We start from the raw sequence: 11,428 nt of genomic DNA on the forward strand, positions 1-11,428 counted from the left end.
AAATCAAATGTCTTATGCTACAAGCGCACCAAACGACTCTTCAAGCAGTAATGCAAAACTGTTTCAAAATCTAATTATGGGAAACTTGGAGTTCACTAACAGCACTCCTTCTCACTCATTCTCAGCTCTGTATTCTTGGCCTCTGTTGAGCTTGCAGAGTCACTGTCACTCTTGAGCTCAATTTAAAATCAGTTTTCCTCCACAGATACATTGCCTCAGATTGTCTGACAGAAAAAAAACACGTGATGTCTTCATGCCTTTCACAAGACAACATAGCACACAAAGCCACTGGTTTTCCAAAATGTATTATAGATGTATACCTTCCTGATGATGGATATGTTTAACCACTCCACTACATATGCTGACATGTAGGACATAACATTACATATTTGAGAAAACAATCTGAGGTTTAGAGATTTACATCAATCTCTGTTCTTGTGCCTGCTATAAACATGAAAAGTTTTAAACATTAGATATGATAACTAGGGATTATTCAGATGATGTAATATCTGGCCACTGTATTCCTGACTGAGAGTAATAAAAGGTTTTGAGAACCATCTCTTAACTCTAATTACTGGCTTTACTTAGCCAACTTCATTCTGTGTCCACATTCTGTTATATTAATTCTGACCTGAATGGACGACAACATGGAATCATTGTGATCTAAAGTTTTTAACTAGAGAAGCAAACGTGACATTTTATCTTTAAATATTAATTACTTCATTTAAAATTTCTTGTGGAGCTTGGGGATCCACTTTTTAATGTTAACAAAGGTCACTCACTGCTTGTGCCAAACTCGATCCTCCAGTCAATTTGCAAAGCGGCACAAGTCTGTTTTATGCAAATACAAGAAGTGTGGGAAAATTCTGGAGAACAGAGATGACTGGGAATGACACAGACTCCACCAACAGACACTTAATTCTCCAAAGAGAATTGGCACACTTCAGGAAGCTGCTGTCCCCCCAGGAATCCTCCCACCCTCAAAGCTGAAATGTGGAACCAGCTGATGGTCACAAATCAGTCATGATTACAACCACAGGTTTAAAATGTATATTGATTGTAAATGAAAAACAGAACAGGCCAGATCATTTTGATTTTATTTCAAGACAAAATAACCACAACAGATTCAAAATTTTAAAATCGTCAGCCAGCCAATGGCATCGTTTCCCTCCAGATGGGGGGTGATGTAATGCTCCGTTTCTATAACAACACACAGCCAGCATCTGTCACACAAGTCCCTTTGTTGTTCATTGACCACAGCACAGGGAGTCAGTGTGGGAAACTCAGATCAACCTCCTACTCACACTGACGACAAAGACTCGACTGCATCTGGACAGCAGCAGGATTATTGTCTGAAGTTGTTTTACAAGCTGTCAATGGCCACTCAACTCTGCCATCTTATACAAGGTTTTCATAAAATTGTGTTGTCAGTGAACCCAAATTTATCAGAAATGATGCAGCTGTTTAAAATTAAACAGCTGAATAAAGTGATTTAAAACTCACTGATTACATCTTAGATTTTAAGTCATGAATCCATAGAAGTAAGTACAAATATCATATCACGTCAATCTTACTTTTACATCTAATGTCTACAGTACATTAAATTGTAAATGTTATTCCCTGATTTGTGTGAAGGGACGATACATTTGTGCTTGATCTGATCTCTCCACAGGGTCACCACTTTCTCAGATCCACATAGAGTTCCCCTCCATCTCCCCCAGTCCTCCACCTGTTCCCCTGAGATCTAACTATTGTCTCCTGCTAATGTGACCACTGAGCATGTGGCAGGACAGATCTCCTTTTTCTCTTCTCTGATTGGCTCACACTGTGGGAAACTTCAACCAGACCAAGACCCACACATTCATATGGAGATGTGGGACTATAAATAGGAGGGATGAAACCACAACAGATCACATTCTCTCTACAGAGACCTCTACAGCTCACAACCATGGTGCCTACAACCACTGCAGCAACGACCGGTTCTCAGGAGCATCTGACTCTGACCCACAAGGTAAATTGGAGATTCATGGACACTTTAACATCTTTTATGAGAGCTTGTGTATGCTGAACACTATGCAGTCCTGAACAGCTTCACTAATGACTTTGTTCTTCTCTCTGCAGCTCAGAAAACCTCTGGTGGAGAAGCTCTGCAGAGAGCGAATCAACAGCAGCACTGAGCAGCTCAAGTCTCTCCTGGGTCCAGAGTTCCTCAAACAGCAGCCAGACTCCAGGATGGAGAAAGCAGACATCCTGGAGATGACAGTTTGCTTCCCGACACACAGCAGCAGCAGATGAACCAGCAGCAGAGAACACTGTTCAACCACTTCAACAAGCTGCAGCCATTCTCTGATAACAACCTGACAGAGGCTGACTTCTCTCCTCTCAGCTCCACAGTCCAGACCAGCATCACCAAAGACAAGAGTCCAGTCAACAGCGCCCCCTGGAGGCCGTGGTAGACACCTGCACACTGGAGTTACTACCAGACATCATTTAAATGACCACATTGGTCAAAGATTACTGGACTGAACTCTAGGAAATATTATGGACATGTTCTTCTGTATGTACAGAAGGTTGATCTGTGTTTTGTTTTTTGTACAAGACAACATTTCCTGAGGAAATGACAGCAACAATACCTTTCAAATTAAGAAAGAAAAAATCTTGTCATGCATGTTGCATGAACCAAATCTGATTGCATTTGCAATTACTAGCTCCTGCCTTATTTCATTCACTGGTTATTATATGGTGACATTTGCCATCTTTTAATAGCTATTGATCGTTGTGATAAAACATTTTCTTTCTGTTGGAAGGACACTGTCAAAATGAACAAAAAGCTGTTCTATTGTAAGAGCCACATACTTATCCTTTTATTCTAAAAGGTTTGCTTCATGTCAAAATGTCCCTACTTTTGTGCTTTGCTGTGCATTATACTGTTGGGATATTTCTTAACTCTTGCTAAATATTGATCACAGTGATCAAAACACATTATTGTCTTTTTAATCAGTTCTTGAAACTTTTCCTATTGTATGGGATGAGAAAATGATCTGTTTTAAGATCAGCATTTTAATCCAGTTCCTGTGAAAGGTTAGTTTAATGTTGAACTGTCACAGTTATGCAGTGACAATGGATTTTTTTTTACATTTTAAAATTCAACTAAAATTTGTGGCTATTGAGAATGATGACCTGTTTTAGGGTCAGTCTTAAGTTTACTTCTGTTGCTCAATAAGAGCTTTTTTTTCTTCTCCATTTTGGAAAAAATGTCAAAGGACAGGGAGTTCTGTCCCCAAATACTGTACGTTGTTTGTCTTTTATAAAGACAGTTGTTCCTTTACTCTGTATGAGTACATGTGTCTTGTAGAAATCTACAAGTTCTGCCTGTGATGTATCATCACCTCTTGTTGGAGCTTCATCCATGAAGTGGCTCATTGAGTCTTGTTGAATAAACAATGTCAGCTGAAAAATGTCTGTTCTCATGTCATTATATTTTGTAGTTACCCTCTCTATAATGATGAAAAAAAGTTCATTTTCAGAATCAGAAAAAACTTCATGTATCCCCGAGGGCTATTAGGTGGGAAAGAGCAGCACATTAAAAAAGCAAGAGAAAGAAAAAACACAGCAAAGGTGGGTGGACGAAAGCAACAGATTATGTGCAGTGGCAGGCCTGCTGCCAGTAACAGTATGAGTGGTTGCTGCTGAGGAAGTAAATAATCAGTTAATTAGTCAACTGATTTACATCTCCATCATTATTCTTATATGTAATTGAGATATAATTACAAAATGTTCATATTTTTGCATACAATTATACATGTTTAGTGTTAAACAAAGCACAGTAACATGGTTCGATTAAGGTTTTTGAAGAATAAGCATTATCAGTGTTATCACTCTGTTCATATGGAGTAAGTCATCTCATCAAAGACTCCGTTACTGTTCAGTGATTTTGGTACAATTCTTAGTTTCAGGTGCTTCTATTGGAAAAATGTCAAAGTTAATCATCCCCCTCCCTAAAAGAACTCACACATTGGATTTAATGTGATGCATAATGAGGCACACTTCTATTGTCCCTGCAGTGAAAGCAGTGGAAGGACAGAGTGTGGGAAACCAGATTAAACTCACTCACAGAGCCCCTGTGGAACAATACATGCAGACCTTTGCCCTGAAGGGACAGAGGTTTAGAAGGAACCCAACTCCAAAAACTTCTTCTCAATCATGCTGTTGGTTCCTCCATCATTAAAAAAAAAACAAAACATTATCGCTTTTTTTAGAACAGTGACAATGCATCTTTTAAACCTAGAACCATTATCTCTAGTATCGGATGTTTGAGAATATTTCATTTGTGGATTTAAGTCAAAGACATGATCTGAAGATATGAGAAGAAGAAAGGTCATGAGAGAGAAAAAGACATTTCTTCAAAAGAGTGGAAACCTTCAAAAGTTTCACATTCAGTATTTTTATATAACTAGTCATAATTTTTATTTCTCTCTTATTTTCCAAGAGGAAGAGATCTAGTGGATTAAAAACTATGTATTGTAGGTCGGAGCCTAAAGAAAGGAGCTTTTCTGTCACACAGGTCAGTTAGAAACTATCTGTGAATTCAGTCCAGAGTGAACAATACAAGATCCTCTCACTCTTCAAGCATTCATGCAGAACTATTTTCAGACATAATTGTGGGAAACTTAAGAGTTTACCAACAGCTTTTCTTCTAAGTCATCCTCAGGTCTGATTTCTTGGCCTCTGTTCACTGTTGCTCCTGACCTCATTTCAAACTTAGCTCTAACTCACAGGAATTTCGGTCGAACAGCTCTGAAACAGAGAAATTAAACACAAAACATATAAAATATTGTCTTCATGCATTTCACGGGGAAGAATTTTGCACACAAAGTCAAGACTTTTCCAAAATGTCTAATAGACAGAGATTTTTGATGATTGATATCGGTAACAGTGACATATTATCCTATTTGATGTATTAAAACATAAGAATTAAAATTATGAGATTTTCATAAATTTTTGTCTTATGCCTGTTGTTTAAATAAACAGTATAACATTTTACCCCACATCCATCCATTATCTATACACTGCTTCATCCTCACTGGGGTCGTGGGAGGTTGGAGTCTATCCCAGCTAACTTAGGGTGAAGGCAGGGGACACCTGGACAGGTAACAGTCTATCACAGGTTCACCTGGACAGGTAACAGTCTATCACAGGTTCACCTGGACATGTAACAGTCTATCACAGGTTCACCTGGACAGGTAACAGTCTATCACAGGTTCACCTGGACAGGTAACAGTCTATCACAGGTTCACCTGGACAGGTAACAGTCTATCACAGGTTCACCTGGACAGGTAACAGTCTATCACAGGTTCACCTGGACAGGTAACAGTCTATCACAGGTTCACCTGGACATGTAACAGTCTATCACAGGTTCACCTGGACAGGTAACAGTCTATCACAGGTTCACCTGGACAGGTAACAGTCTATCACAGGTTCACCTGGACAGGTAACAGTCTATCACAGGTTCACCTGGACAGGTAACAGTCTATCACAGGTTCACCTGGACAGGTAACAGTCTATCACAGGTTCACCTGGACAGGTAACAGTCTATCACAGGTTCTCCTGGACAGGTAACAGTCTATCACAGGTTCACCTGGACAGGTAACAGTCTGTCACAGGGCTACACAGAGACAAACAATCACATTCACACCTACAGGCAATTTAGAATCATCAATGGACTATGGGAGGAAGCCGGAGAACCTGGAGAAAACCCACACATGAAGAGGGATAACACACAAACTCCATGTAGAAAGATCCCAGGCCTAGGCTGGGACGCGAACCGGGGATCTTCTATCTGGGAATGCTAAACACCGAGCCACTATGCAGCCCTACAACTACTGGATAATACTAAACTAGATTTTTCTGAGTTAGTCCAAAGTGGATGGAAAAATTGCATTGACAACCTGCACCTGACCATCATTTGCCATTAACCTGCAAGGTGTTGGTATCACTGCTGCTTTAGTTCCTCAATGATTACAACTGCCGAGTCCAAAATGCTGTATATCTTCAGATGTTAAAATATCTGGCCTCTGTACTCCTGACTTTGAGAAAAGACCTGTGTTTACGTTCACTTCCACTTTATATTTTGGGCTGAAAATAGGAAACGGAATTCTGCTATAGAGTGATGCCGGTTGTCCTTCTCCTGAAACGCTTTCAATCTTAATCTGACAGAATCGTGTAACCAAACATCTAGCTTGAAGCACATTGTAAATTGTTTTATTTTAATTTTCACAAAAAACTTATGTATACAAATTTGAATTTAATAGTAAAATACTTTCAAGAGGTTGCTCACGCTGCCTGTGCCAAACTCGATCCTCCAGTCAATTTGCAAAGCGGCACAAGTCTGTTTTATGCAAATACAAGAAGTGTGGGAAAATTCTGGAGAACAGAGATGACTGGGAATGACACAGACTCCACCAACAGACACTTAATTCTCCAAAGAGAATTGGCACACTTCAGGAAGCTGCTGTCCCCCCAGGAATCCTCCCACCCTCAAAGCTGAAATGTGGAACCAGCTGATGGTCACAAATCAGTCATGATTACAACCACAGGTTTAAAATGTATATTGATTGTAAATGAAAAACAGAACAGGCCAGATCATTTTGATTTTATTTCAAGACAAAATAACCACAACAGATTCAAAATTTTAAAATCGTCAGCCAGCCAATGGCATCGTTTCCCTCCAGATGGGGGGTGATGTAATGCTCCGTTTCTATAACAACACACAGCCAGCATCTGTCACACAAGTCCCTTTGTTGTTCATTGACCACAGCACAGGGAGTCAGTGTGGGAAACTCAGATCAACCTCCTACTCACACTGACGACAAAGACTCGACTGCATCTGGACAGCAGCAGGATTATTGTCTGAAGTTGTTTTACAAGCTGTCAATGGCCACTCAACTCTGCCATCTTATACAAGGTTTTCATAAAATTGTGTTTTCAGTGAACCCAAATTTATCAGAAATGATGCAGCTGTTTAAAATTAAACAGCTGAATAAAGTGATTTAAAACTCACTGATTACATCTTAGATTTTAAGTCATGAATCCATAGAAGTAAGTACAAATATCATATCACGTCAATCTTACTTCTACATCTAATGTCTACAGTACATTAAATTGTAAATGTTATTCCCTGATTTGTGTGAAGGGACGATACATTTGTGCTTGATCTGATCTCTCCACAGGGTCACCACTTTCTCAGATCCACATAGAGTTCCCCTCCATCTCCCCCAGTCCTCCACCTGTTCCCCTGAGATCTAACTATTGTCTCCTGCTAATGTGACCACTGAGCATGTGGCAGGACAGATCTCCTTTTTCTCTTCTCTGATTGGCTCACACTGTGGGAAACTTCAACCAGACCAAGACCCACACATTCATATGGAGATGTGGGACTATAAATAGGAGGGATGAAACCACAACAGATCACATTCTCTCTACAGAGACCTCTACAGCTCACAACCATGGTGCCTACAACCACTGCAGCAATCACCAATTCTCAGGAGCATCTGACTCTGACCCACAAGGTAAATTGGAGATTCATGGACACTTTAACATCTTTTATGAGAGCTTGTGTATGCTGAACACTATGCAGTCCTGAACAGCTTCGCTAATGACTTTGTTCTTCTCTCTGCAGCTCAGAAAACCTCTGGTGGAGAAGCTCTGCAGAGAGCGAATCAACAGCAGCACTGAGCAGCTCAAGTCTCTCCTGGGTCCAGAGTTCCTCAAACAGCAGCCAGACTCCAGGATGGAGAAAGCAGACATCCTGGAGATGACAGTTTGCTTCCTGACACACAGCAGCAGCAGATGAACCAGCAGCAGAGAACACTGTTCAACCACTTCAACAAGCTGCAGCCATTCTCTGATAACAACCTGACAGAGGCTGACTTCTCTCCTCTCAGCTCCACAGTCCAGACCAGCATCACCAAAGACTAGAGTCCAGTCAACAGCGCCCCCTGGAGGCCGTGGTAGACACCTGCACACTGGAGTTACTACCAGACATCATTTAAATGACCACATTGGTCAAAGATTACTGGACTGAACTCTAGGAAATATTATGGACATGTTCTTCTGTATGTACAGAAGGTTTTTTGTTTTTGTGTTAGACAAAGTTTCTGGAGGAAATGACAGCAACAATATCTTTCAACTTAAGAAACAGGCAACAGAAAACCTGAATTGACCACATTGGTTAAAGATTACCATAACTGAATTCTATAAAACTGAATAACTTGTTCTTCTGTATGTACAGAAGGTTGATCTGTGTTTTGTTTTTTGTACAAGACAACATTTCCTGAGGAAATGACGGCAACAATACCTTTCAAATTAAGAAAGAAAAAATCTTGTCATGCATGTTGCATGAACCAAATCTGATTGCATTTGCAATTACTAGCTCCTGCCTTATTTCATTCACTGGTTATTATATGGTGACATTTGCCATCTTTTAATAGCTATTGATCGTTGTGATAAAACATTTTCTTTCTGTTGGAAGGACACATTGTCAAAATGAACAAAAAGCTGTTCTATTGTAAGAGCCACATACTTATCCTTTTATTCTAAAAGGTTTGCTTCATGTCAAAATGTCCCTACTTTTGTGCTTTGCTGTGCATTATACTGTTGGGATATTTCTTAACTCTTGCTAAATATTGATCACAGTGATCAAAACACATTATTGTCTTTTTAATCAGTTCTTGAAACTTTTCCTATTGTATGGGATGAGAAAATGATCTGTTTTAAGATCAGCATTTTAATCCAGTTCCTGTGAAAGGTTAGTTTAATGTTGAACTGTCACAGTTATGCAGTGACAATGGATTTTTTTTTTACATTTTAAAATTCAACTAAAATTTGTGGCTATTGAGAATGATGACCTGTTTTAGGGTCAGTCTTAAGTTTACTTCTGTTGCTCAATAAGAGCTTTTTTTTCTTCTCCATTTTGGAAAAAATGTCAAAGGACAGGGAGTTCTGTCCCCAAATACTGTACGTTGTTTGTCTTTTATAAAGACAGTTGTTCCTTTACTCTGTATGAGTACATGTGTCTTGTAGAAATCTACAAGTTCTGCCTGTGATGTATCATCACCTCTTGTTGGAGCTTCATCCATGAAGTGGCTCATTGAGTCTTGTTGAATAAACAATGTCAGCTGAAAAATGTCTGTTCTCATGTCATTATATTTTGTAGTTACCCTCTCTATAATGATGAAAAAAAGTTCATTTTCAGAATCAGAAAAAACTTCATGTATCCCCGAGGGCTATTAGGTGGGAAAGAGCAGCACATTAAAAAAGCAAGAGAAAGAAAAAACACAGCAAAGGTGGGTGGACGAAAGCAACAGATTATGTGCAGTGGCAGGCCTGCTGCCAGTAACAGTATGAGTGGTTGCTGCTGAGGAAGTAAATAATCAGTTAATTAGTCAACTGATTTACATCTCCATCATTATTCTTATATGTAATTGAGATATAATTACAAAATGTTCATATTTTTGCATACAATTATACATGTTTAGTGTTAAACAAAGCACAGTAACATGGTTCGATTAAGGTTTTTGAAGAATAAGCATTATCAGTGTTATCACTCTGTTCATATGGAGTAAGTCATCTCATCAAAGACTCCGTTACTGTTCAGTGATTTTGGTACAATTCTTAGTTTCAGGTGCTTCTATTGGAAAAATGTCAAAGTTAATCATCCCCCTCCCTAAAAGAACTCACACATTGGATTTAATGTGATGCATAATGAGGCACACTTCTATTGTCCCTGCAGTGAAAGCAGTGGAAGGACAGAGTGTGGGAAACCAGATTAAACTCACTCACAGAGCCCCTGTGGAACAATACATGCAGACCTTTGCCCTGAAGGGACAGAGGTTTAGAAGGAACCCAACTCCAAAAACTTCTTCTCAATCATGCTGTTGGTTCCTCCATCATTAAAAAAAAACAAAACATTATCGCTTTTTTTAGAACAGTGACAATGCATCTTTTAAACCTAGAACCATTATCTCTAGTATCGGATGTTTGAGAATATTTCATTTGTGGATTTAAGTCAAAGACATGATCTGAAGATATGAGAAGAAGAAAGGTCACGAGAGAGAAAAAGACATTTCTTCAAAAGAGTGGAAACCTTCAAAAGTTTCACATTCAGTATTTTTATATAACTAGTCATAATTTTTATTTCTCTCTTATTTTCCAAGAGGAAGAGATCTAGTGGATTAAAAACTATGTATTGTAGGTCGGAGCCTAAAGAAAGGAGCTTTTCTGTCACACAGGTCAGTTAGAAACTATCTGTGAATTCAGTCCAGAGTGAACAATACAAGATCCTCTCACTCTTCAAGCATTCATGCAGAACTATTTTCAGACATAATTGTGGGAAACTTAAGAGTTTACCAACAGCTTTTCTTCTAAGTCATCCTCAGGTCTGATTTCTTGGCCTCTGTTCACTGTTGCTCCTGACCTCATTTCAAACTTAGCTCTAACTCACAGGAATTTCGGTCAAACAGCTCTGAAACAGAGAAATTAAACACAAAACATATAAAATATTGTCTTCATGCATTTCACGGGGAAGAATTTTGCACACAAAGTCAAGACTTTTCCAAAATGTCGAATAGACAGAGATTTTTGATGATTGATATCGGTAACAGTGACATATTATCCTATTTGATGTATTAAAACATAAGAATTAAAATTATGAGATTTTCATAAATTTTTGTCTTATGCCTGTTGTTTAAATAAACAGTATAACATTTTACCCCACATCCATCCATTATCTATACACTGCTTCATCCTCACTGGGGTCGTGGGAGGTTGGAGTCTATCCCAGCTAACTTAGGGTGAAGGCAGGGGACACCTGGACAGGTAACAGTCTATCACAGGTTCACCTGGACAGGTAACAGTCTATCACAGGTTCACCTGGACATGTAACAGTCTATCACAGGTTCACCTGGACAGGTAACAGTCTATCACAGGTTCACCTGGACAGGTAACAGTCTATCACAGGTTCACCTGGACAGGTAACAGTCTGTCACAGGGCTACACAGAGACAAACAATCACATTCACACCTACAGGCAATTTAGAATCATCAATGGACTATGGGAGGAAGCCGGAGAACCTGGAGAAAACCCACACATGAAGAGGGATAACACACAAACTCCATGTAGAAAGATCCCAGGCCTAGGCTGGGACGCGAACCGGGGATCTTCTATCTGGGAATGCTAAACACCGAGCCACTATGCAGCCCTACAACTACTGGATAATACTAAACTAGATTTTTCTGAGTTAGTCCAAAGTGGATGGAAAAATTGCATTGACAACCTGCACCTGACCATCATTTGCCATTAACCTGCAAGGTGTTGGTATCACTGCTGCTTTAGTTCCTCAATGATTACAACTGCCGAGTCCAAAATGCTG

The 11,428-nt window shown here is 39.4% G+C and overlaps 1 pseudogene; it reads left to right on the top strand.

The window, feature by feature from the left end:
* Positions 1-7,469: 7,469 nt before the first annotated feature.
* LOC129348930 (transcription factor HES-5-like) lies at positions 7,470-9,184 on the top strand (annotated as a pseudogene).
* Positions 9,185-11,428: the final 2,244 nt, after the last annotated feature.

This window comes from Amphiprion ocellaris, chromosome 5, assembly GCF_022539595.1.
Source record: "Amphiprion ocellaris isolate individual 3 ecotype Okinawa chromosome 5, ASM2253959v1, whole genome shotgun sequence".
In the NCBI taxonomy this organism is placed as follows: Eukaryota; Metazoa; Chordata; class Actinopteri; family Pomacentridae; genus Amphiprion; species Amphiprion ocellaris.